Source organism: Lygodium microphyllum, chromosome 12, assembly GCF_053477565.2.
Source record: "Lygodium microphyllum isolate KBCC chromosome 12, Lygodium_microphyllum_v1.1.10, whole genome shotgun sequence".
NCBI lineage: Eukaryota > Viridiplantae > Streptophyta > Polypodiopsida > Schizaeales > Lygodiaceae > Lygodium > Lygodium microphyllum.
Window position 1 is genome coordinate 50,820,241 of NC_141146.1, and position 27,868 is coordinate 50,848,108.

A 27,868-nucleotide genomic window follows, 5' to 3' on the forward strand; every position below is an offset into this window, starting at 1 on the left:
CTAGGGTATCCATTATATCTCATATCTCACTTGTGTAGGCATGCATACATTCATTGATTGCATTCTAGTCTAAGCTTACATTCGTTAGTTTTGTTTTTTGTACCTTTGTGCACTCCATTAGTTGTATTATTCATGTGTAGTGTTAGATCCTCACATGATAGCAATGAAAGTGTACTTGACACCCACTTTCCTATGAACATTTGGGCTTTCAAGTGCCCAAGAGCTAATATCTAATGTCTCTACTAGCTTTATCGAAGAAATCTCCATCAAAGCTCTCTCATCTAGTTTTTCCCATCCATTAAGGCTTTGAGAGGCACCATCGTCCTTCACATTTGTCAACCATGTATCTTAAGCCCCCATGTGCCCTACTTTTCCATTTAAAAACTAAAAAATTTCCTTAAATTGTTATTGTGAGAAAACCCTCATGAGAATAGCTCCATAGGGGTTGTTTGTCTTTTCTAGCTCATGGTCTTTTCATACACTATTTCACTATAGGATCTTCCAAGTCATCCATGGTGGTGGCTATCTCAATATTAGACTGCAACTTATATTGTGGTTGTTTGCCCTTTTTTTTGCCCTCTTGTTTGTAATCATGTTTCTGTTGAGATATGGAGCTCCACTCGTAATATGCCAGGGTGACCGTTGTGCATTTATGTCACCAACTTGTTAGTTGCAGATGCGGTTGGTACACCGCCCATGAATAATAGCTAGATGATAGCTATCCTTATCTACTCTAGTTTGTGGCTCAGTTAGTATGCCATCTTAGTTAGTTGAGTTTGATTTGAGACCCATATATATGGTTCTTCTATTTCTATGTACTTGAGTTTTTTTGGCTTACACAACTAAGAATATGAAAACTGTTTTCAGCCTCCACCTTTGTGTGTATTCCCCCATTGTGTAAGTGAGAAAACTACAAGTGAGACTCCTTCATTCTCTCCCACAATCTTGACATGGTATCAGAGCCTTGTTCGTGGTAAGGAGCTCAGGAAAGCAAACCAAGTTTACGGTGTTTTGATAAGAGGACTAGTATTGCTTTCATTTTTTTGTTTTGGGAGCAAGTCTCTGCAGGTAGCACAGCCGGAAAGTGCAAGAGTACATTGTCTCGTATTGAGATGCCCTTCGCGGTGTAGCAAGAGGGCAGTATATGGTGCGGGATAGGGCTTTATTCCTTGGTTGCTCGTTTTTTTTAATTTGAGGCCATTTTGGGGTCTGTTTTGGAGGCGGAAGTTCTCTGCACGCACTTAGGAAAATGCCCTGTTTTATGCTGTGCAACCACTGTTCTACAGGTCGGTGAAAAGTCCGTAGAAATTGCATCGTATGCATGTGCGCAGAGACATTGGAAGTTATAGAATCATCCTTGTTGCTTGTTGATGCAAAATCGTCACTAGGAAGTGACTGTGTGGTCAAATACCACTTTCGTCAGTTTTGCAGATTTGCCCTTATGAGACTGAAGCTGTGTTTTTTATAGTGACAGAATTTTTTGCATTGTTTTGTAATGGCGTCTGATTCTCTTTCACAGATTGTCACTGAAAAGCTTGACAAGAACAACTTCCAAGCATGGAAGTTTAGAATGACAAATTTTCTTATGGGAAAAGGATTTTGGGAATTTGTTGTAGAAAATGAAGAAGAACCAGTTTTTCCTGATGTTCCCAATCAACAGCAAATGCAGGCATTTAAAGGATGGCATGAGAGAGCCAGAAAAGTTATGTACTGGCTGTCTATCAATATTTCAGACTCTATGATTGTGCATATTCAAGATGCAAGTACGCCAAAGGAGGCATGGGATACTTTGTAAAAAATGTATATCACAAATACACAAGCCAGGAAAATGCAGCTTAAGCAAGAGTTGCACAATGTGCAAAGAGAAAGTATGAGTATCAATGACTACCACATGAAGGTGAAGAAGATTGTAGATGCACTTACTTCCATTGGGTCGCCAGTGGAAGATGATGATTTAGTTTCTGTGACCTTGAATGGTCTAGGAAAGGATTATGCACAGTTCTGAACATCGATTTCCGTCCGTGAAAGATTTCCCGATTTTGAGGAGTTGATTGCTCTTCTAATTTCTGAGGAGTAGAGAAATGGTGGTACATCTTCTTCAGGAGGAACTTCAAAAGAAGCTGTCTTCTACTCAAATGCTGGAAGAGGTAGAGGCAGAGGTAGAGGAGGCCGATCTGGAGGCTGTGATAGAAATCAGAATATGTAGCAAACTCAAGAAAACCAGTTCTATGGAGGAGGACGTGGTAACTCTAGAGGCAGGGGGAGCCAAAGAGGTCGTGGTGGATGGCAAAGAGGCCAAAATGCAAATAGAAATGTTGAATGCTACTACTGTGGTAAAATGGGTCATATGGCTAAAGACTGCTATAAAAAGCAGAATGACATCATGAATGGAAAACTGCAACAAGGGAATTATGCATCTTCTAGTAGACAAGGTGATGACAGAAATGAGCATTTGTTTATGGTGCAGCACATGACCAATTCTGTGACAAGTGTAGAAGAAATCAATGATGTGTGGCATGTTGACTCGGATGCATCAAACCACATGACAGGTCATGCAGAATGGATGGAGGATGCAAGGAAAATGAAAAAATCAGGATTTGTGGAGACTGATAATGATACTGCACATCCTATTGTGCAGATTGGAAAAATTCATTTGTCTATGTAGGATGGGAAAAAAAAATACATGTCGGATGTATTTCATGTCCCAAATTTCACCAAGAACCTGGTTTCTGTTGGTCAAATGGTTGAGTAGGGCTTGCATGTCAAATTTAATTCTCTTGGATGCTTTGTTGAGGATATGAAAAATAAAGGTTGCTTGATAGCAAAAGGAAAGAAGAAGGGCAGAATATTTACGTTGGATGCAGACATGCCTGAATTGAGTGAAGCAATGTTTGCACATGGGACCGGTGTAGTTGCAGATATTGATATCTGGCATAAACACATTGGTCATGTTAATGTACAGCGGCTAAAATCAATGCAAGCCCAAAATATTGTTGCAGGATTGCCTAAATTCAAGGTTGCAGAAATGCATAAGGTATGTGAAGCCTGCCAATTTGGAAAATAGGCAAGGAAACCATTTCCTAGACATGTTCAAGAGAGTAAGAAGCCATTGGAATTAATCCACTCTGATGTGTGGACTACTAAAGCTGCATCTATTGGAGCTCTCATTATTTTGTCACTTTTATTGATGACTATAACAGAAAAGTTTGGGTGTATTTTATGAAAAATAAAAGCGAAGTTTTTGGGCATTTCAAAACTCTTAAAGCTATGGTTGAAAAAGAAACAAGCCTGTAAATAAAATGCCTAAGGTCAGATGGAGGGGGAGAGTATCTCTCAAATGAGTTTGCAAGGTTTTTGCAGGAGCATGGCATAAAGCAGCAATATTCATGTAGTCATACTCCACAGCAAAATGAAAATGTAGAAAGAAAAAACAGGCATATTGGAGAGGTATCTCGTGCCATGCTCAATGAAAAAGATATGTCAGATTTTTACTGGGCTGAGACAGTTGCTACAACAGTTTACATAATGAACAGGACTCCCACTGTAACAATACATGGCATGACTCCAGAGGAGAGGTATATTGGTAGGAAACCAGATATTTTTCATTTGAAAATTTTTTGTTGCATTGCCTATGTTCATGTGCCAGATGAGTTGAGATCCAAGTTGGATCCAAAAGCTGAGAAGTGCATCTTTATTAGTTACTCTCTGCAGAGCAAAAAGAGTATAGATACTATAACCCTTCTACTCGTAAGTTTACAGTGAGCAGAGATGTTATTTTTGATGAGATGAGTAGCTGGTATAAACCAGTAAATGTGATTGATAATGTAGATGCACAAAATGGTAATGCTGCACAGAATTCACAACAGTAGTCACAAGATATTAGTCACAGCAGCAGTCACAAGATATTAGTGGACTTGGAGTGTCCTCTAGCAGTGGTTCGCATTCTTCGCCATGGACAGGCAGATTGAGATCATGAGAATCTTCTCAAAGCAATGTAGATAGTGGTATGCAGGTATCACGAAAAGAAAAAGAGAAGGTAGATCAGTCCATGTTTGATGTGAATGCAGGTTACTCTTATGTGGATGGTGAATCCAGTGGCTCAGAACAAAGCATTGATGATGAGTTCGGTATTCCTTCTATTGTTACACTTGGAGTAAGGAAGACCAGGGATGTTTTGAGAGCACCTAGAAGTGAGCCTACTTTGCGCAGGTCTACCAGAGCTAGGTATCCTGTGGATAGGCTGAAATATGATAGATTTACAGCCATTCACTATGCTTATATGATCAAAGTGATACAGGAACCAGAACCCACTTCTTTTGAGCAAGCCATGGGAAAAGAAAAATGGAAGAAAGCCATGGATGAAGAAATGGATGCCTTGGAAGCAAATGCTACATGGGAATTGGTACCTTTGTCTAAAGATAAGAATGCAATTGATTATAAGTGGGTTTATAAGATGAAACACAATGCAGATGGTTCTGTGAATAGATACAAGGTAAGATTAGTAGTCAAGGAGTATGCACAAACATATGGCATTGATTATGAAGAAACATTCAGTCCGGTTGCAAGGATGGCAACCGTAAGAGCAGTCATTGCTATGGCTGCATCAAAGGGATGGTCTTTACATCAGATGGATGGAAAGAATGCCTTCTTGCATGGTGATTTGCAAGAAGAGGTCTATATGGAGCAGCCACCAGGTTATGTGCATGCTGTTCATCCTGAGTTTGTTTGCAGGTTGAAGAAAGCCTTGTATGGCTTGAAGCAAGCACCTAGAGCATGGTTTGACAAGATAGGACAGTATCTTGTCACTATTGGCTTTCAGATTTCCAAGGCAGATTTCTCACTTTATGTAAGAAAAACAGAGAAATGTATTATGCTACTTGTCATTTATGTTGATGATTTGATTATGACAGGTAATAGTGATGAAGATATCCTTCATGTGAAAATGCTATTAAAGTAGAAGTTTGAGATGAAGGTTTTGGGAGAGCTGCGTTATTTCCTGGGCATTGAGGTGATTAGATCACCAAGTGGGATATGGCTCTTGCAGAGGCAGTATGGATTGGACATGCTGTCCAAATATGGGATGACAGGCTGTAAGCCTATTTCACTTCCTTTGGAGCAGAATGTGAAGCTGAGCGCAGATACAAGTGAGCTTCTCGAAGACCCTACTATATACAGACGCATAGTAGGAAGTTTGATTTGTATGACTATTACTAGGCCAGATTTGAGCTATGCTGTTGGATTGGTAAGTCAGTTTATGCAAGCTCCAAGGAAACTGCATTTGGATGCGGCTAGACGCATACTCAAGTATGTGAAGTCCACATTGCAGTATGGACTATTTTATGAGACTGGGGTTCAGATACAGTTGCATGGATACACTGATGCTGATTGGGTTGGTAGTATTTCTGATAGACGATCTACCAGTGGATATGTGTTCTCTTTTGGGAGTGCTGCAGTCACTTGGAGCAGCAAGAAACAGCCTACAGTTGCCTTGTCGAGCATAGAGGCTGAGTACAGGGGTGCAGCAATGGCTGCATGTGAGGTAGCTTGGTTGCATAAGCTACTTTATGATATGCATCAGCCTACAGATGGGCCAATTGTCATTTATTGTAACAACATGAGTAGTATACACTTGGCAAATAACCCAGTATATAATGCTAGAACAAAGCACATTGAGGTGCATTATCACTATGTGCGGGAGAGGGTTTTACTAGGTCTTATTGATCTAGTTTATGTCAGCACAGAGGATCAGGTAGCTGACATATTCATGAAGGCATTGGATGCAGAGAAGCTGCGCAAGTTTAGAGACCTGCTTGGTGTGCAGGAATTGGGATTGAGCTTGAGGGGGAGTGTTGAGATATGGAGCTCCACTCGTGATATGCCAGGGTGACCGTTGTGCATTTATGTCACCGACTTGTTAGTTTGCAGATGCGGTTGGTACACCGCCCATGAATAATAGCTAGATGATAGCTATCCTTATCTACTCTAGTTTGTGGCTCAGTTAGTATGCCACCTTAGTTAGTTGAGTTTGGTTTGAGATCCATATATAGGGTTCTTCTATTTCTATGTACTTGAGTTCTTTTGGCTTACACAACTAAGAAGAGGAAAACTGTTTTCAACCTCCACCTTTGTGTGTATTCCCCCATTGTGTAAGTGAGAAAGCTACAAGTGAGACTCCTTCCTTCTCTCCCACAATCTTGACAGTTTCTACTCTTTCCAAATCTCATCCATAACATGCTCGATAGATGGTTGATTTACAGCTTCATAGTGAATAACAAATTTCACCTCTCTATACCTCCTCGTTCTCCTTGGGCCTCCACCTCCATGAGCCACAAATACCTCCCCACAAGATTCCCCATAAGGATTCCACTCATACTGAATAACAATTTTCACTTCTACTTTGCATTGTATATTGTATATATGTAGCCTATGCATTGTGATTTGTGAGTCATGATATCGATTTCTAAGTGAGTAGGTGAAACAGATGCTCTTGTTTTAGGCATAAAATTTTTGAATCTATGATCTTGGTTATGAAAAATTTCATTTTATGCATTTATTTCTTCCTCTCATGTTAGTAATTTATAGCAATTTAAATCTAGTAAAGTACATTTTTTGAAACATTGAGGTAACCAATGAAACAAAACCTCAAAACCTCTAATTGTGAAATAAGAGGAAATATTTCAAGTGACGACTCTAGAGCAAAACTTGGGGCTCGCTTGATGATAGGTTATCATACAAATTATATAGTTTGTATGAGTCATTCTGTTTGTCTATCTGTCTGTCTGTCTGTCTCTCTCTCTCTTTCTCTCCCTCTCTCCCTCCCTTTGTGTGTGTGTGTGTGTGCGTGTGTGTGTGTGTGTGTACATCTCTAGGGACTAGTTATAAGTCACTTGAGTAATGTAGAAATATGTAAAATTAAGAAGAGGATCTAGAAAATTGAAGATCCTACACAAGTATATCTCAAAGTTTACATTCTGTTGAGGTTTATGCAATCACACTCCTAAGATAGTCTCTTTGTATGGAGCAGAAGGGCAAGGGACATGCAATAGCCTAGGAGAAGTTGCCTGAATCCCATAGGCATAGTGAGAAAAGGAGAACCATCCTACAACTATAAAAGCATGTACTTGACATCGAGTTAAATAATGAATGCTATTGTACTTTGTACTTTCAGTCTTATCTCTTTCTACTCAAGATTGTGTTCATGAGTCCAAGCTAATCTATATTGGAACCTAATTCACTTGAGTGACAGTTAGTGTCTAGTCTCAATCATCATATATTTTTTCATTGAATTCCATCCTCCATAGCTAAACCTTGTTCAAGATCCGTGTTTCTCAACATGGTATGAAAGCCATGATGAGCTTGATTTAGCTTAGTTTAGTGCTCTTCCAACCTTCCTCAATATCAATCCACAGCTCAGGTTCAGTAGTGACTTAATCTCTTACTCAGTTTTCACTCTACCCTTCTTGGCAGCCATAGCCAATAGTACATACTTGTGTTGGAGCTTCCGAATCTCGCCATACAAAGCATATCTTGTTGGGGTAAAGGCGCCTCGGCCGTGCCGCCCCGTGTATTACTACACTGACAGTACCGGCCACTGCACACTGCAGGTGGCGGGCGCCCGTCACGTCACTTTATTCTTTACATTCATTTTAGTGGTTAGTAAATAAAGGAAGGCCCGATCACACATTGTGACCGTTGGAGTTCCCATTTCTTGTCTCTCTCTTTCTTGCTCTTGCTCTTCCGCCATAGCTCGCGTGCAAGATTTCGATCCTTCTCACCTTTCAACTGGTATCAGAGCTTGGCTTCCTCTTGCTCGAGCTCGACTTAGTGCTTCTCTACCTTCGCATCAACTCCCTTCACGCATTGGGTCTCCATCTCGACAGCCATAGCCAATCTCCCGAGCTTCTGACACTCCCCGGCTTCTCGAGATCCCTCCCGGCATTGTTGGGCTTATTCAGGGCCTTGCCCTTGAGGTATTGCATCAGAGTTTGAAGGGTTTTACTTCAGTTCTCAGTTTTAAACAGGTGGAAGAAGAGGGGCAACCATCATTTGAAGCTTCCCCGGGTAGCCCGTCAGCAGTTCCCCCTTGTGCTCTCCATGTGGTTTGAGCCCACTCAAGGCTTCTTGGAGCACTACTAGTGCCTACCTACCCTCCCCATTTGTCTTCCCTAGCACGCGTGGCAGTCCAGGCCTGCTCAGAGATCACGCAGGCTGCGCCATACTATGGCAACACTTTACACATGTGGCATTCCACTTCCTCCTGGAGCTCATTGGGCACTCAATAACCACCTTGGCCTTGCTCTATGCCCTTTGATATTGATCTATGGCACTTAACCTTTGAGCTTTGAGCTCCACATTTTCAGATAGGCTAAAAATCACAGGTCTACATGTTGTAATACAGGGCAGCCCCCTGCTTCTCATGTCTGAGATCAATGGTGATGGTCCGATGGTGCCCCTTTTGTGCTCGGTAAATGCCTATATGGTTGGGGATGATGTGCCATTGTTTGGATAGGCTTTTGGAGCTGGATTGAGCCCTTATTTGCTCAGATTTTTACTGTTATACAGTGCTGGAAACTGGGCAGGCACACTTGGCATTGGCATTTGATGCTTATACTCTACTCCGGTTACCTTGTTTGATGCTCGTATGCGGCCTCCATGATGCCTAGTGCCTTGGGAATGTATGCACATGATTATGCCATGATTTTGGCCTGAAATATTGGCTGAACTTTCTGAGTTTTGACAGTCAAACTTGGCTGTAATAACAGTGGGCTGAAGGTACTTTGGATGTTTTGTCACTTACCTATTGGTACCGGATGTATGCTTTGAGATTTGCCATCATGTATTTGACATTTGGGGACGACTTTGTGCTCATGTTTGAATTTATGGAATGTATTTGAGCTACGCATAAGCTTCGTCTTGGTTGGTATTCACTGGCATTTGGACCGACTTGGCATGCTCTTGGACCGCTTATGCCTCATGTCTATGCTTGACAACTAGGCTTCATACATTACATGCTTTGGTTTGTGATATATGCCGCTTGGTTCGTCTATGCTTTACCGACATTGGGAGCTTTGCCTTGGATGTATTTGAGTATTTCCGACTCAGTTTGATCATTTACTTGGTTGCTATCGAACGTCATTGAGTTGACAGAGATCTTATTTTGGAATTATGTATTGCTCGTTGGTTGCTTCCATCAGTTGCTTCATGTATGTCATGCTCTTGGGATGCGTATGACGCATTGACTTGGTCACTTGTCACTGGTACTTTGTCTTGGGTTGCTTGAGCCCTTGAGCTCGTTTGTACGCCTTTTGTGCCAGTGGGAGCATCTTGCATGCTTACTTGACCTTGAGCAGGGATTACATGCTATTGGAGCAGTTACATGTATTGGAGCAGTCTATGTCATTGAGCAGTTACAGATGTATTGAGACTTTGGGATTATACTTCGACAATTGGATGTTGCATTGAGTATATGTCTTGGCTCACAGGATGCTTATGAGATGAGTCTCAGTTTTGGATCTGCTTTCTTTTGAGCAGGTGCCTATTTGTGTCAGGTTTTGGCAGTTGCAGGTACATTTTGCCTAGATTGTCTGGGGTGTGCCTCTTACTGGCAGATGCTATTTGACATCTCTCGGTGTTATGCTCATGTATTTTCACTATCATTTGGCTTTGCTTTGTCCTCTTTATGCCGGCTTTGGACCTAGCATTGTTTAGTTGACATTAGATCCAATTTTGGGACAGTTTGCTCTCATTATTGCAGTTCTGAAATTTATTACAGCAAGCATTTATTGGTGGACTGAGCAGTATTTTTTATGCTGAAATATCTTGATTTGGTGTACCGCACCTAGTACTAAGTGGGCAGTATCTTTTGGCACACTTTTCTCGCCATTTGGAGCTCATTTTAGTGGATTTTGGGCATTTTCTGCAGTAAAACAGCTAGCAGTTTTACATTGTCTGTGCATTTCCAGCCTGCATTATGGCGTCCTCTTCGACTGATAATGCCATATTTAACATCACAAAGTTGGATGGTACCAACTACTCTTATTGGAAGAGTTAAATTTGGCAGGTCTTGGTGCAGAGATCTCAGATTAAGCCACTTCGGTTGAGCAGGGAGCAGCCTGAAACTATGGACAATGACGACTGGCTTGAACTTAATGAGCTATGCAAGTCCACGATTGTATTGTCTCTCACCGAACAGGTACATTATAATGTATTTGAGGAAACACAGAGTGCATGGGATCTATGGAATAAGATCAAGAATCTTTATGATAAGAAAAGTCCGGCGAGCCAGATGTACTGGTTGAAGCAGCTTATGGATTTGCGCATGAAGGATAATGCGACTATGTCTGCTCACTTGAGCCAGTTCCATGCTATACTAAAGAACCTGACTTCGCAGGATATCACCTTTGGAGAGGAAGTAACTCCTCTTTTCTTGCTTGGGACTCTGAATGAGTCATGGGATGTATTCCGCACTGCCCTATGTGCCTCTAGTGCTACTCTAAAATTGAATGATGTTGAGAGTGCTCTTTTGTAGGAAGAGGTTAATCGCAAAAACTTGAATACCTCTCGTGTTTCACATGCTTTGACAGTTAGAGGCAGGAATGACATGAATGATCGTGGTCATGGCTGTTGCCGTGACTCGCAGAAGGGTTGGTCTAAATCTCGTGGAAAGTCGCGTAGTAAGTCGCATGGACGCAACGCTAATGTCACTTGTCATCATTGTGGGAAAAAGGGGCATATTAGACCACAGTGTCATGAGTTGCGCAATGAGAAGCGCAAGGATAATGGGAAAGAGAAAGTGCAGGAGAAGTCCTCTGATCGCAGCATAGTACCTGCGAAGTCCAACATCAAGATTGAGGAAATTAATATCACGCCGTCGTCGCGTTAAGAGTTGAAGGTCTACCACCTGGGCTTTTACTGCAGAAGAAGAGTTTAGGATTCAAGATTCGGGAAGGGAAAATGGATTGGAGTTTAATAAGATTCGGGATTTAGAAATGATTTAGGTACGGAAGAAGAGTTCAAGCCTTTTCACTATGTACTTAGCATACATGAACATAAGGAATAAGTCTATCTTGATTATATCAAATGCCTCTGGATACATACATCATATCATAAAGGATATTTTTAGATTTTCAATTCATTTATAAATGTCAAATGCAAGCTCTAATGGCATTTATTTCAAGTACATAGATGGATTTCAACCCTTTGGTTCAAGTATATTGTTGATAGATTCAAATGCATCCAAGATTTGGGTCAAAGATACATGAAATGAATTGAAAAAGTATAATTTTAGCTTCAGCCCTGCTTTAAAACAAAAAATTCTAGCCCATAATCAAGTTCAAAATGAGTGCATAAACTCAAGAAAAAGCACTTCTAATCATTCATGAACAATGTCCTGAAGAAAAGAGGTCATTTCCTTCCTTTACAACCATAAAAATCCCATTTTTGCTCATAAAAATGGACCATAACAGTGGGCTGTCCTTTTTATGACTGGTTATTTCAGCCCATAATAGCCCATAAGTCTTCAATATCCTCACCCTTTGCTTGCCCCAAAGTCACTCAAGTACTTGGGCACAAGTCGGGCTTCATTGGACCAAGAATAAGGTAAACAAAATGAGAGAAGTCGTGCATAAGAGCAGGCTGAATACTCTTCTCTCAGATTTCCCTCTTTTACAGACTGTTTCAGCATGCATTTTCGTCAGACCAAAGAGGTAGAGAAGTGGAGCTCTCACCATATTTACATCTTCCGTAGTTGGGCCCGTTGATCTTCAGTTTGCATGGTCCATTTCATGCACCATAGCTCCAGCTCTCTCCAGTTTTCCTCAGACAGTGCAGCCCGCATTTTGCGTCGAAAAATGCGGGCTGCTCCCTGCTCAGTCCCTGGTCACTTTTTGACCAGCCTAGGTCACTTGCTGGTCACTTAAGTTTGTTACTCCAGGTCCCATGTGGACCTAGTGGACTTTTGGCAGTTTTTGGCATCTTTCTTGGGTTCTGACCATATTTTTGTACCTGAATTAATGTGATTTATCCTGCAGACTGTCAATTTCTTCCAGATGACCAAGTTGTAGGTTCCCATAGACTTATTTTTCATAAGTATACATGGTATAACTGAAAATTATATGCTAAATACAAAAGAACTTGTATAACTAAGGTGGTTATTGGATAACAATGTCTGAATTTTGTATGCAAATTTCTCATATTACTTTCAGTGAAGCTCTTCTGTGTTTATAAGAATCCCATGATTTATATTATGAACAGTAAACTTTTTGACATTCACCTCCTCCTAACCTGCACATCCTCCGGCATGTGCCATTTCATAAGATTACAGGTCAAGGAGGATCTTCTTCATCATCTTCATTCTCTAAGTCTTTTTCTTCCTGCATGTCTTCAAGTAGAGGGCTTATATTTAAGTCCTCAAGTTCATAAGTTGAAGATTCTCTTCGTTTGAAGAGTTTGATTCGTTTTCCAGCTATTGAAATCTTTATCATGGTCCCATCCATTTCAGCCAAAGAGTAAGTAGCATTATTATGTACTACTTTTACAACATATGGTCCAAACCATCACTTGGCTAACTTCCTATGAGCACTATATTGATTGTCCAGGCTGCTATCATAGACAAGAACCCAGTCATTCTCTTGAATAGCTCTTGGACGGAGTCGATGATGCTTATCAAACCTCTTCTTATTCTTTAGTCTTGCTGTTTTTAGCCTTTCAATGGCTGTTTTGACATCTTCTGGCCTTCTTTCAAGTTGCCTTATGCGTAAAGACAACAATTCTTCTCTATTCATGCCTTCATCCCAAGGCAAGATATTCCATGTGACAATGGATTCTTCAATAGGCATAATGGGTGGCTGTCCATACATAAGTTCAGCTGGCATATATCCTGTCACTGCACTATGGGTAGATCTATCAGTCCATAATGCGAATGGTAGCATTTTAGGCCATTCCCTTAACTTCCCTTTGCATGATTTTGCTAAAGCTTTAAAAATTGGTTGATGGCCTCTTTCACTCTTACTATTGCCTTCTGGATTGTAGGCTCAAGTAAGAGCTAACTTAATGTTGAGATATCGAGCTCCACTCGTGATATGCCAGGGTGACCGTTGTACATTTATGTCACCGGCTTGTCAGTTGTAGATGCGGTTGGTACACCGCCCATGAATAATAGCTACATGACATCTATCCTTATCTACTCTAGTTCATGGCTCAGTTAGTATGCCACCTTAGTTAGTTGAGTTTGGTTTGAGACCCATATATAGGGTTCTTCTATTTCTTTGTACTGGAGTTCTTTTGGCTTACACAACAAAAAGAAGAGGAAAACTGTTTTCAGCCTCCACCTTTGTGTGTATTCCCCCGTTGTGCAAGCAAGAAAGCTACAAGTGAGACTCCTTCCTTCTCTCCCACAATCTTGACACTTAATTCCCAATTGAGCAAAGAAATGGCGAGCCTCATCGGCATCCAATTCTCCTCTATCAGCAGTTACTTTAGCAACACATCCATACCTGCAAAATACTTCTTCAAGTAAAAATCTACAAACAACATGAGTGGATTTTGTTGTTAAGGCCTTTCCTTCCACTTGATTTGTGAGATCTTCTCTAGCAAGTACTAAATATCTCATGTTCCAAATTCCTGTAGGCATGGTTACTAAATCAATAACCCATCTATAGTGAATGGATAAAGGATAGGTAGGCTAAATCCCATCTCTATGCTTTACCATAGAATACATTTGACAAGCATGACAAGACTCAACAAAATGCTCAATGTCTTTATACATGTTTTGCCACAAAAAATTTTCTTTTATTTTAGCAAAAGTGCCCCATATGCCTCTATGACCAGCCAATAGGCTTTCATGGAATTCTTGCATGACCTGTCTTGGTGTCTTTTTATCTCCTAAGACACGAATAGGTGCCCTTCCTTTCTTTTTTGCATGCCTCCAAAGGTAACCATCTTTAAGAAAAAAACCATAGGCTTTTCTCTTAATTCTCTTGAACTCTTCATTAGTCCAACCTTCCTTCTTTGTCATAGTGCTAAAAAATTGGCCAATTTTTAGCCAATCATCTGCATAATATTCTTCTTTGAAGTGTGAACAAACCATAACAAAACATGGAATGTGCTGTTTACTAGCTGCCCATTGTCCTTCTTTGGTTGATTCATCCTTCCTTGCTGATGTAAAAGTTGTTTTAACAGCTGAACATGTTGTTTTTGCTGTAATTTTTGTTGTACCTCCATTAACAACATCATTTATAAACTTTGATTCTTCTTCATCCATCATTTCTTCTTCATCCATATATCTGGCACGTGAAAGCATGTCAGCAACAACTGGATTATCTCTACCTGCAATATGTTTCAAATTAGGATTTAAGGATTTAATATAGGCTATCCATCTTAGCATGGCTATGTCAGGAGTGGAACAGTTGGCGATCATGCCCAAGAGTGGAAGGCAATCAGTCTCAACTATAACATGTGCGCCCATGAAGTACTCCCTGTCACATTTTAATGCAGTTACTATTTCCCAAAGCTTTCTTTTAATTTGAGCATACCTTCTTTGTCGTTCATTAAGAACCTTCGCTCCAAAGCGGATTACATATCTGTTGTCTTCAAGGTCATCTTGTCCAACTGCCCATCCTATTCCAATAGGGCTTGTGCCCACTGTGAGTATAATGGGCTGTCCATTAGAGTAGTTAACCCTCTTTAAAGTGGGGGCCAAAATCAGCATTTTCTTGAGTTTTCGAATAGCGTTGAGTGTGTTCTTTTGTCCATAGAAACCTTTGGCCCTTTCTTAGAAGGTGATAAAGACTTTCAGCAACATGGGCAAAATGTGGAATCCAAATAAGGTAGAAGACACATGCACCAATAAATCTTCTCACCTCTGAAACATTTGTACATTCTTCCTGCATTTTGCCGATAGCATCTATTTTGGATGGAGAAGGCTTTTGGCCATATGGACCACACATATGTCCGACCACAAGGACTTCTTCGACTCCAAAAACAGATTTAGCTCCTGAAAGAGTAAGATGGACTTCTTCCAATTTAGACAAGATTTGAGCACAATCATTAATATGATTAGAGACAAACTTTTGACATCCAAGTTCATTGAGTTCTTCATTTTTCTCATGAACTTCACATCCTTTGATTGGAACATCGTCAAGAAAAGGAAGAGTCAATTGAGGAATATAATCCCTCAATACTTTATGCATAGCATTCATCATGTGAGCTACTGAATTTGTAGCCCCTTGAGGTAGAGTACACATGCGGACTAGGCCAAGAGGCGTCTTCATTGTGGTAATGTCACGACTTTCCAAAGCAAGCTAAAATTGGTCGTAGCCTGAATATAAGTCTCCCATGGAATAGATTGCCCTACTTGCAAAAGCTTCAGCAAACTCATCCACAATTGGACCTGATCCAACATTTCTAATAGTGACTTTATTGACGGGTTGTAAATCTTGAATGAATCGTAAAGTTCCATTCTTCTTAGGTACGGTAAACCAACAGTTGGAATATGGAGCTGAAGATGGCTCCAATATTCGCATTTTAATCTTTTCATTTAAAAGTTCCATTAATTTAGGCAAATGAGCCCTTGGAACCAGAATTGGTTTAAGATTCCAAGGCACATGTGAGATCGTAAAAATTACCATAGGTGCCACAATGCTTGGATCCACACAGCCAATTTTATGTGGCTGAAATGAAAAGGCTTTACCATGGTTCTTTAACATCTGCATGAAGATTTGCTTTTCAGCCACCCAGCAAGAGAAAAGAGTCTTCACCAATTTTTAGCTTTTGTAGACTTTCTGCTGTAAACTGGTGACCAATATCTTTAGGATCACGAAGGCTTGGTTGTTTGGATACCCTTTCTGCCAGTCCTTTGCTTTTAGGTGGTAGAGGAGTAGTTACCGGCTTGACCTTCTTATCAACTGTTTTATACTTTGTTTCTACTCTTGCTTCATCCTTGTTTGGCTGTCCAAAAGCTTTATAATCTGCAAATTTTTGAATTATGTCATACATATCCAATATACATACATGTATGGACTGATTTTCAGCTTGATTTTCTGCATGAACGGCTGTATAAATTTCAGCCATTGTATCATTATAATTCAGCCCATAAAATAGTCCTGAAATTTCTTCATCTTTAGGTAAAACATCAATTTGCTTCAGCTCTTGCTCCATATGACTTAAATACTTTCTTTCAGCCCTGTTCATGGCTGAAAACTGTTTATAACAACCCACACCATTGGCTGAAAAAACCTACAAATCTGCTTTTGACCTTGCCTCCTTCATATGTGGAGGCAATTTTTTGTGACATGATGCACTGCCATAGCCTCCACTTATAGCAGCGCTACCCAAAAACCCTTAAATTCTCGGGCATTAGGAGGAACAAGATGATCTCTCAATCGATCCCTATTCCGATGGTGATTAACACAGACAGTTAGGAATTGAACAGCTTTATCATTATCCTTGCTTCTTATCCGAGCATATGATGAACCATCATCAAGAGCCTTTGTCTTTAAACGACACTCGGAAATAAATGGTTGTCCAAGAATGATAGGATAACTGCAGGAATCTTGAACAAAGAAATGAAATTCATCTTTTACATTACCAATAGTAACTTGTACATAAGGACACACTACATAAAGATTGCCAGAGGAGTTATTGGCTGCCTTCATGCGCCATCCTGGGTCCACATCAATGGGCCATCCACCATTCTCATAGAGACTTCTTGACATAACATTAATTTTCGAACCATGATCTATAAGGGCAATGCATGGAGTTTATTTTTCACCGATACAACAGTTTCAATAGTCGCCCTTGCCCAATGGGTACGGGAATAGTGACTACTAGGAATAAAGTGAGTTTCACTTTCTTCTTGCATATTGTGAAGAAGAGTCTCTTTCTTATGCATGGGCTGCACTTTATATTGAGAAGTTTCCACCATTATGGCTTCTTCAGCTTCTACTTCATAAATGTCTTCATCTTTGGCTTCTATGGCTGCAACCAATTCTTTGATTGCCTCCAATCGAATCCCTTGAGTTTTCAGCTTCTCTTCATCTTGCAAATATACATGAAGTACTTGCAAAAAAGCATGTACAGATTCTTCACTTTCCTTACCAACATATTGTCTTTTTCATTTAATTACATCAATTATTACACCATGAAATCCTCGTTTTGCAATACCGAGAATTTCACCTAATGTAAATTCAATTCTACTTCCAAGAATTCTTTCTTCTAGGATCCGTTTAAGATCCATTGCGGTCTCTATGTCAGACTGCAACTTGTAACTGGGATGTTTGCTTTTTCTTTTTCCTTCTGTCTTCTTTGCTTGAGGGGCATCTCCCATGTCAAATTCTGGTGGTGGCGGATTTTCAGCAGCCTTCTGTTGGTCTGGTTTACTTCTTGTTATACGTTTAGTCGGTTCTGAAGAAGAAGGACCGGCAACATCTTCATCTCTTCTTCTCTTTTCTTCTATCATGGCTTCTTGATTATTAATTTCAGCTAACCAGGCAAAAGCTGAAAATGAATCCATAGGCTCGGATCATCCGGTTCTTCCTCGAATACATTGACTGGCAGTGGTTAAATCTTCCTTAGTTGCCTTGCCTTGCTCCATGCGTTCCAAGGCCTGCGTCCACACTTTAGATTTTGCATTAGTTTTACATGTTTTAACAATTTCATTAGTTGGCTCAATTTGCAACCCATAAGTTACAGCATCAACAGCTGCATAGGCCGTTCTTGTTGCCAAATCCTCCAATCTTTTCTTCATGTCACTGTTGCCGAAGTTTGGCTCAAGGGGAAGCCCGGTTTCGGTTGCATGAATTTTACCATCCTTCCAAAAGACTAATTTTTGTGCTTCATCTTCACGGAATGCACCGTACTCCCTCTTGTCATGCTGAAGGCTATCACACCAAATGCAACGTCTTTTGAAGCCTTCTCATGCAGGCCTTTGGGCACATGACCGACCCCTTTCTTCTACTTTTACATCAAGCCTTTCTACTTTAGAATTAATTTCTGTTAAATTAAGATGGAGATCCCACATGCTTTTAATTAGCTCGTCCATGACATCCTTCTTTGGAGAAGGAACAACATAATTTCTTGATTGCTCGGTCATAGAGACAGAAGGACGAGAAACTGGAACAGGCTCCTTCATAGATTCAGTTGTTGCGGGCGTTGATCCCCATCTTAGACTCAATCGCTCTCTTCGAGCAATCATATTAACTGCTTCAGTGACATCACTCCAAGCAGTCTTCAATCCCGACTCAGAGTCAGGGTCTTCAAGTCGGTCAGTCAATTTCTCCTGAAGAGAAGAATCTGCAGCCTTTAAAAATAATTCAATCTTTTGAGTTTCCATACCTTGTTGGTCTCATCAGGATCTAGTTGGGCAAATTTTCTTTCAAATTCCCGATGAAGAGCAGTAGCGGTTAGACCCTTATTGGGCCTTTCGACCCATTCGGTGAAGACTTTCTTTGTCATAAGGCCAGAATCTTCATGGAAAAATTCTTCTCGAAGAGCCTTCTTGAACACAGTCCATCCAGCATCTTTTTGGAAAAGACCATGAATTCGGTCCTGGAGACCATGCACAGCCAGACGGGCAAAGTAATGGCTCCAGGCATGTTGAGAAACTCCAAAGAAGACCATCTTGTCAGTGTAGAGGCGGATAAAAGAGGACACATTTTGCCCATTAAATTTCTTGAGCTCATGCCCAACTGCTTCTAAGGCCTTAATGGCAGTAGCATCAATCCGCTCTTCTTCTTGTCTCCGTTGTTGTTGCAATTGCAACTGCTGCTGAAATTGCAGTTGTTGTTGTTGGCTCTCTTGCATTAGACGAACCAACTGGTGCAAAGCATCTCCTCCTGAACTTGATGATTCTCCCATTGGACTTCTTCTTCTACAGCGGACCTTCACATCGGGTTCACCACTGTCGTCGCGTTAAGAGTTGAAGGTCTACCATCGGGGCTTTTAGTGCAGAAGAAGAGTTTAGGATTCAAGATTTGAGAAGGGAAAATGGATTGGGGTTTAATAAGATTCGGGATTTAGAAATGATTTAGGTACGGAAGAAGAGTTCAAGCCTTTTCACTATGTACTTAGCATACATGAACAGAAGGAATAAGTCTATCTTGATTATATCAAATGCCTCTGGATACATACATCATATCATAAAGGATATTTTCAGATTTTTAATTCATTTATAAATGTCAAATGAAAGCTCTAATGGCATTTATTTCAAGTACATAGATGGATTTCAACCCTTTGGTTCAAGTATATTGTTGATAGATTCAAATGCATCCAAGATTTGGGCCAAAGATACATGAAATGAATTGAAAAAGTATAATTTTAGCTTCAGCCCTATTTTAAAACAAAAAATTCTAGCCCATAATCAAGTTCAAAATGAGTGCATAAACTCAAGAAGAAGCACTTCTAATCATTCATGAACAATGTCTTGAAGAAAAGAGGTCATTTCGTTCCTTTACAACCGTAAAAATCCCATTTTTGCTCATAAAAATGGACCATAACAGTGGGCTGCCCTGTTTATGACTGGTTATTTCAGCCCATAATAGCCCATAAGTCTTCAATATCCTCACCCTTTGCTTGCCCCAAAGTCACTCAAGTACTTGGGCACAAGTCGGGCTTCATTGGACCAAGAATAAGGTAAACAAAATGAGAGAAGTCGTGCATAAGAGCAGGCTGAATACTCTTCTCTCAGATTTCCCTCTTTTACAGACTGTTTCAGCATGCATTTTCGTCAGACCAAAGAGGTAGAGAAGTGGAGCTCTCACCATATTTACATCTTCCGTAGTTGGGCCCGTTGATCTTCAGTTTGCATGGTCCATTTCATGCACCATAGCTCCAGCTCTCTCCAGTTTTCCTCAGACAGTGCAGCCCGCATTTTGCGTCGAAAAATGCGGGCTGCTCCCTGCTCAGTCCCTGGTCACTTTTTGACCAGCCTAGGTCACTTGCTGGTCACTTAAGTTTGTTACTCCAGGTCCCATGTGGACCTAGTGGACTTTTGGCAGTTTTTGGCATCTTTCTTGGGTTCTGACCATATTTTTGTACCTGAATTAATGTGATTTATCCTGCAGACTGTCAATTTCTTCCAGATGACCAAGTTGTAGGTTCCCATAGACTTATTTTTCATAAGTATACATGGTATAACTGAAAATTATATGCTAAATACAAAAGAACTTGTATAACTAAGGTGGTTATTGGATAACAATGTCTGAATTTTGTATGCAAATTTCTCATATTACTTTCAGTGAAGCTCTTCTGTGTTTATAAGAATCCCATGATTTATATTATGAACAGTAAACTTTTTGACAATGCAGACCGAGGATTTCGATGGTGGTGATGAGTTCATATTTGCAGCTAGTTCTTCTGATGCCTCACACCTGACTGAGACACCTAGTATGTATGCACAGTGCTGGTTATTGGATTCAGGTGCGTCCTTCCATGTGACGCCTTACCGTGAGTGGTTTCACTCTTACCATACTGTATTTGGATCAGTCAGACTTGGAGATGACATGTCTCTTGATATTGTGGGCTGTGGAGATATTCAGTTTTGCAATTTTCCACTGGCAGTTCCTTTTTGCTCAGGGATGTACGTCATGCACCTGCGCTTACGTGCAATCTTATGTCTGTAGGACAGTTGGATGATGTAGGGTTTCATGTCTATTTTGGGGATTCTGCCTGGAAGATTACCAGAGGCATACTTGTGCTTGCTAGGGATGCCAAGGCTGGCAGCCTCTATCCTCTTGTTGTATCTGGGTCTTCTGTAGACCATGTTTTGGCAGTGGGCTCTATCCCACATGTATCACTTTGGCATGCCCATTTGGGGCATATGTCTTTGAAGGGAATGAAAATGTTATCTAGTTTGCAGTATCTTCCACCTTTGGACTATGCATGTTTTGACTCGTGTGATCATTGTCTTTATGGTAAGCAGAATAGGTCTACGCATAAGAAATCGGGTAGGCTATGCATGAGTGAGCCCTTGGCTTTGGTGCATTCAGATGTTTGTGGGCCCATGCCATGTATGTCTATGGGTGGTGCGAAGTACTTTGTTACCTTCATTGATGATTTTTCTAGGAAAGTGTAGGCTTATCCCATAAAGCAAAAGTCCGATGTCTTGGCAGTCTTTCAGCGTTGGCTTGCTCTTGTTGAGAACCAGACTGGGTATAGGCTGAAATGCCTTAGGGCTGACAATGGGGGAGAATATGTCTCACGTGCTTTTGAGCAGTTTTGCGATGACAGGTGTATTAAGCGTCAGTTGATCGCCCCTTACACCCCACCCCAGAATGGTTTGGTTGAGCGCATGAACAAGACTATTCAGGAGCATGTCCGCTCTATGCTTAGCTATGTAGGCCTACCACAGAGCTTTTGGGCTAAGGCAGTTAGTACGGTAGTGCATGTCATAAACCGATCGCCTTTAAGTGGCTTAAATTTCCAGGTTGCAGAGGAAGTTTGGGCTAGTAAGCCACCCTCTTATGCGCATCTTCGTGTCTTTGGATGTGAGGCATTCTGCCATGTGCCCAAGGACAAGAGAAGTAAGTTGGATCCAAAGAGCATTAAATGCATCTTTCTTGGTTATGGTGATTCAGGAGAGATGGGCTATCGCCTATGGGATCCATAGGCGTGGAAAATAGTACGCAGCCATGATGTAGTCTTCCATGAAGACAAGATGCACAGGTAGCCTGAGAAGGTGGTTGAGATCCGTAGAGTGATCTTTCAAGAGGAGCCTAGAGCTCCTGCACAGCCATTTGGACAACCTACAACTGCAGCAGATACTCATGGTCAGGGTGTTGGCCAGGCAACTGGGCAAGTAGCAGAGCCTGTAGTGAGACAATCTGCTAGAGACAGACGTCCACCTGATAGATTTCAGCCCTCTATGCATTATGTTTTGGTTACAAATGTAGGAGAGCCTTTCACTTATGATGAGGCTATGCGCAGGGGTGACAGTCACTCCTGGGAGAGGGCTATGTAGTCTAAGATCGACTCCTTGCATAAGAATGAGACTTGGGATTTGGTTGCCTTGCCTAATGGCAAGAAGGATTTGCCATGCAAGTGGGTATACAAGCTGAAAAGTACCCCTGGACACCCCAAGCCGGCATACAAGGCTAGATTGGTAGCAAAGGGTTTTAAGCAGGAGCATGGTGTAGACTTTGATGAAGTCTTTTCTCCTGTGGTTAAGATGACCACCCTGCGCTTTGGTCATGGCTTTGGTCGCTCATCTTGACTTAGATCTATATCAGATGGATGTCAAGATGGCTTTCTTACATGGGGACTTGCAAGATGAGATCTATATGGAGCAGCCTAAGGGCTTTGCAGAATCTGGCAGGGAGCACCTAGTGTGCAAGTTGAAGAAAAGTCTTTATGGTTGAAGCAGGCACCTAGGGAATGGTATCATAAGTTTGATGCCTTTATGCAGTCAGGGCTATAGTAGGAGTGCTATGGATCCGTGTCTTTACAAGAAGAAAGCCCGTGATGGTTCATTGCTTATTTTGGTACTCTATGTGGATGATATGCTAATAGCAGGGAAAGCTCATGATGAGCTAGATGCTCTTAAATCTTAGCTGAAGAAGAGCTTTGAGATGAAGGATTTGGGACATGCCTCTCACATCCTTGGTATGTGCATTAGACATGACAGGCATCAGGGACTCCTCTACTTGTCACAGAGGGAGTATATTCATAAAGTCCTTGAGCGCTTCCGCATGAAGGACGTAAAGCCTATTGGCTATCCATTGCCCTCTTATGTGAAGGTATCACAGGCCCATTGTTCGCAGACAGATGAGCAGAGGGCCGAGATGGCCCAGATCCCTTATGCTTCAGCCGCGTGGGCAATTTGATGTATGCCATGATAGCCACTCATCCAGATATTGCCTTTGCAGTTGGTGTTGTGGCATGCTATATGGCTACACCTGGCAGGAAACATTGGGATGCCGTGAAGGGTATCATGAGGTACCTGAAGGGCACAACAGATATGTGTATTTGCTATGGCAGCCAGGATACAGGGGTCGTGGGGTACACTGACTTCGATTATGCAGGACATGCAGATGGTAGGAAGTCCACTTCTGGCTATGTATTCACCTATGCTGGAGGTGCTGTCTCTTGGATGTCCCAGGTTCAGAAGTGTACGACTTTGTCTACCACTGAGGCTGAGTATGTTGTAGCCAATGAGGCTTGCAAGGAGGCCATATGGCTAGGCCGTCTAGTTGCTGACCTTGGGATTGATGCTATACCTACACTGCATTCGGATTCTATTAGTGCCATTCAGTTAGCTAAGCATTCGGTCTTCCATGCGAAGACAAAACACATTGAGGTGAGGTATCACTTCATACGTGGTGTCGTGGAGGACAAGTCTGTATACCTTGTCAAGATCTCCACTAACAAGAATCCTGCAGATCTGCTCACGAAAAGCCTCACTACTGAGCGCTTTGCCTTCCTCAGGCGATTGATGGGCGTTGGATGAGATGTTGCCTTTCCTCATCCCTTGTACCTATGTACAGTTGTACTGTCTTTTTTCTTTCCTTTTCTCTCTCACTGGGGCAGATTCGCCTTTAAGTGGGAGGTTGTTGGGGTAAAGGCGCCTCCGCCGTACCGCCTCGTGTATTACTACACTAACAGTACCCGCCATTGCACACTGCAGGTGGCAGACGCCTGTCACATCACTTTATTCTTTACATTCATTTTAGTGATTAGTAAATAAAGGAAGGCCCAGTCACACATTGTGACTGTTGGAGTTCCCATTTCTTGTCTCTCTCTTTCTTGCTCTTGCTCTCCCGCCATAGCTCCCGTGCAAGCTTTCGATCCTTCTCACCTTTCATATCTCAACAAACTTCCTTTTGGAGATATTTCTTCTGACTTTCTGTGTAACTCCTTGTTACCTCAAACCTTGACATTGGCCTCCCTCTTGCCCAACATTGTGTAATTTCCTTATGGCTGCCAATTCTGTGCCTGTTTCATGTTGTAATATTGGCACCATCATCACACTCTATGATGTTGATGATTTGCTTGGGTCTTTTGAAGACCATGACCTAGGATACTCCCCATTCAAATATTGTGACAAATAGTTTACTATGGTAGTTGCATAGAAGAAAAAACCAAGCCTATGTCTTAGAAACCCTAAATCCACCATAGCCATTTTCACTCAAGCTCATCTTTTTCTTCATTTCTCACTTCCCTTGGCTCAAACAACTCACTGCAACTCTGATCCATTGTATCACTAAAGTTTTGGCAAGATTTCCATATCAAATCAACAAGGAGGGGAAGATTCAACCATCAAGTTCAACATTAAGCTCAACAAGCATAGTATCTCTTGATACTCATTAGTGCTTCTTGGCACTTGTGTTTCATGACACATCTAAGCAACTCATTTTCTATTGATTTGAGATTTTCAGTGCTGATTTGCTATTGCTCTTTCCATCTAGTATGGGGAAAGATTCACCGTCATGCCGCTTCAAAGGAACATGTTTCCACACTTGACAAAAAAGGATCAAGTTAATCTTGATGAAGAAGGGTCTTTGGTCAATAACCACTGCCCAAGAAAATAAACCTAGAGATGTTGATCTTGTAGTAGTATGAAAAAAGAATGATGACAAAGCCCAAGCCATCATCAAGCTTGAGCTTGATATCCACCGTGTAGACACATGTGATACATCTCATGCCACTTGGGAACAGTTGGGCACACTATTTGGTGCCCAATCTAAATCTTCAAAATACGAGGTTGATTGAAATTTTTAGGTTGGATATGAAGGCTAATATATCTCTTGAAAACCATCTCAATTATATGGAAACTCTACTAACTCAACTTACAGGGATTAATTTAAAAATGGATGAAGATGCATAAATTGGAGTTCTGTTGAAGAGCCTTTCTCCAGATTTTGGTAATGTCTCCACCACACTAGTTAGCATGCCAAATCCAAAGTTGATAGACATTAATGCATCACTCCTAGAAGGAGAGAAAAAGCTCAAAGGAAAAGAAGGAGTAAACCCTTCAGAGGAAGAATAGATTCTCTATGTCAATAACAAGTACAAAGGGAATAAATACATTGTTTGTGACTTCTACAAAAGAATGGGACACATTGAAAAAATTTTGTTATGCCAAGAAAAGATCACAAAAGGCCTACCTAGCAACTACCAAAGAAGAAGAAGACCATGAAGAAGAAGACATTCAAGAGCAGAAGGAGAAGCCTCATCAGTCCTTCTAATCCCACTATTTAAACAGACTTTTTAAAGCCTTGTATGTACTTGCATTAATGCTCCACTCATAAGCTTTGTAACCCTCATGTAACCTATGCACTATAGCCTCTGCACACTTAGTGAGGCCTTGTGATAGGCTCTAGCTTTATATGGTTGGTAAGTTCCATGCCTGCACTTAGTAAGGTTCTACTCATGACAACCTTTGTATACTCAGTGCTTTTAATGGTTGTGATTGAGAAGGGGTGTTGAGATTTATGCAATCATACTCCTAAGACAGCTTTTTTGTATGGGGCAGTAGGGTAAGGGACATGCAACAACCTAGGAGAAGTTTGCCTAAATTGCCTAGGCACAGAGAGAAAAGAGGAACCATCCTACAACTATAATTCATCATTCATCTTCTTCTCTTCTATGTTTTCTGAGTTTCTCCTCTCTCAGTATTTGTCTTACGCAAAATACATTTCTCCCTATAAACCCTACTATCACTCTAGTTTGCTTTCATAGCAATCATATTCTAACACTTACCACCTCCCTTACAAAGAAGAGGCAACCAAACCCCTCTCTAAATAAGAGTACATAGAAAACTTCTTGTGGATTTGATCATGGAACCTTGTGTAATGCAAGAACTAACACTCAAAACTTATTGAAGGTCGGCAATCGGGGCAACAAGATAATGTGTTGAATGAAATAAAAAGTATTGAATTTTGTTCTCCATAGTTAAACCTTGCTCAAGATCCATGTTTCTCAACATATTCTACTCAAGATGAGTTTATTTTGAGTGCATCTCAATCCCAAATGATAAATCTCACAAATTCTACCCATTTCTAGTTCACATCTAGGCTCCTTCACATCTATCTACAACTTTGAAAGCTCTTCTTGAGGAGTACATGGATTTGTTTGAAGTACCTACTTCATTACCTCCTAAGAGAACAATGGATCACCCTATCTATTTGGAGCCAAACCCAAAGCAAATCAATAAGCCATTCTACAAATGGTCTAAATGTGAGTGTGAAGAAGTAGCCAAGTAAAGAAAGGAGCTTTTAGAGATGGGGTTCATTGAACCTAGTTCTTCACCTTATGAATCTCTAGTCTTGTTAGTGAAGAAGAAAGATGGATCCTTCAAGATGTATATTTGACTATAGGTATCTAAACAAGATCACAATGAAGAACATGTGTCCAATACCTAGAGTTGATTATTTGCTTGATGAGCTCAAGGGGGCTAGATTCTTTACCAAGATTGATTTGAGATCAAGATATCATGAGATCCGTATGTGAGAGAATGATGAATTTAAAACTACCTTTAGGACACTGAGGGCTATACCATTTTCTAGTGATGCCATTTGGGCTTACTAATGCTTCAACTACCTTCTAGATTTTGATGAACAAGATTTTGCAGCCTTTTCTCTTTAGGATTTCTAGCATTGGATCACAGTGAGCCCAAGTGATAGTGTAGGATGCAAGCTGTTGGAGCCTCAAGAGGAACACCAAGGAAAAGGGAATTCTCTTGTAAGAAAATCTATCTTGTAACATCAACAAGCTTGTTTATTAGGTTTTATATGATCACAATGAAGAAAAGAACACCAGGCACAACAAATCTTCATACAGCATCATGTAGACCTCCCACGGATTTGATAGAATAAACCATATTCTTCAATATCTTCACAAAATCCATCAATATAACAAAGAAAGCAAAGGAATACACCATCTTTGAATGGAAATACATCACATAGTATTCATCTTCAATATCTTCATAGTCTTCTCTCTCAATCTCTCACATACAATCACTCTGTTTTAATAGAATTGGCTATCTCTAACTCTCTCTCTCTCTCCATCAATAATACATCATATCCTTACTACAATCTCTCATAATCACTCTCAATAATCCTTCTTAGGTCGTGGATATCCCTCCCAAGAGGTATGTCTGATATGAAGAGTCACCAGAGCCACTGCAGTGTCTTTTCATAGCTCACTACTGTCACTTCACTTCAGTTTTCACTTGAGTCTTTAGGAGCTACTTCTTTTACTTCTTTTAGCTCTTTTGCACTTGTATTCACCTCTTTCCAAGGCTAGAAAACTTTCCCAAGCTACACTCTCATCCAATAGAATACATACAAAAGCATAGAGAACAGTCTACAGAACAGTACCAGAACAGCTACAGTACAGAGACAGTACAGAGACAGAAGCTCTACAGAAGACCTACAGAAGGTTACAGAAGGTCATCAAAACCTCATAACTCATACTCAAACCATTCCAAACTCTCAAAAACTATTCAATAAGCTTTCACAAGATCTCAATCCTTATCAATCAATACTCCATCCCTCCTTATAGAAGACAATCAGAACAAAATAGAAGCTATACAGAACCAATCAGAACATCACAGAACCTCATATCTCTGTTAATAAACATTATGAACTTTCAAAACACAATCAATATCATCCAAAATACTCTCAAACTACTTTCAAACCAATCAATCATCTCATAAAATCAACCATTCAGCTCTCAAAAACAACAAAAATCAACCAAAAAACAAGTCATTTCCACACTCAACATATCCCCACACTTAATAAGGAAGCGTCCTCGTGACCCGGAAAAAGGGAATCTTCAATATCTCTTTACAAACAATCCATCCAACCACGACCCCAACTTATAACCTGTATTTGAGATAAAAATACAACGAAAGGAAAACCCTTTATACATTAACACT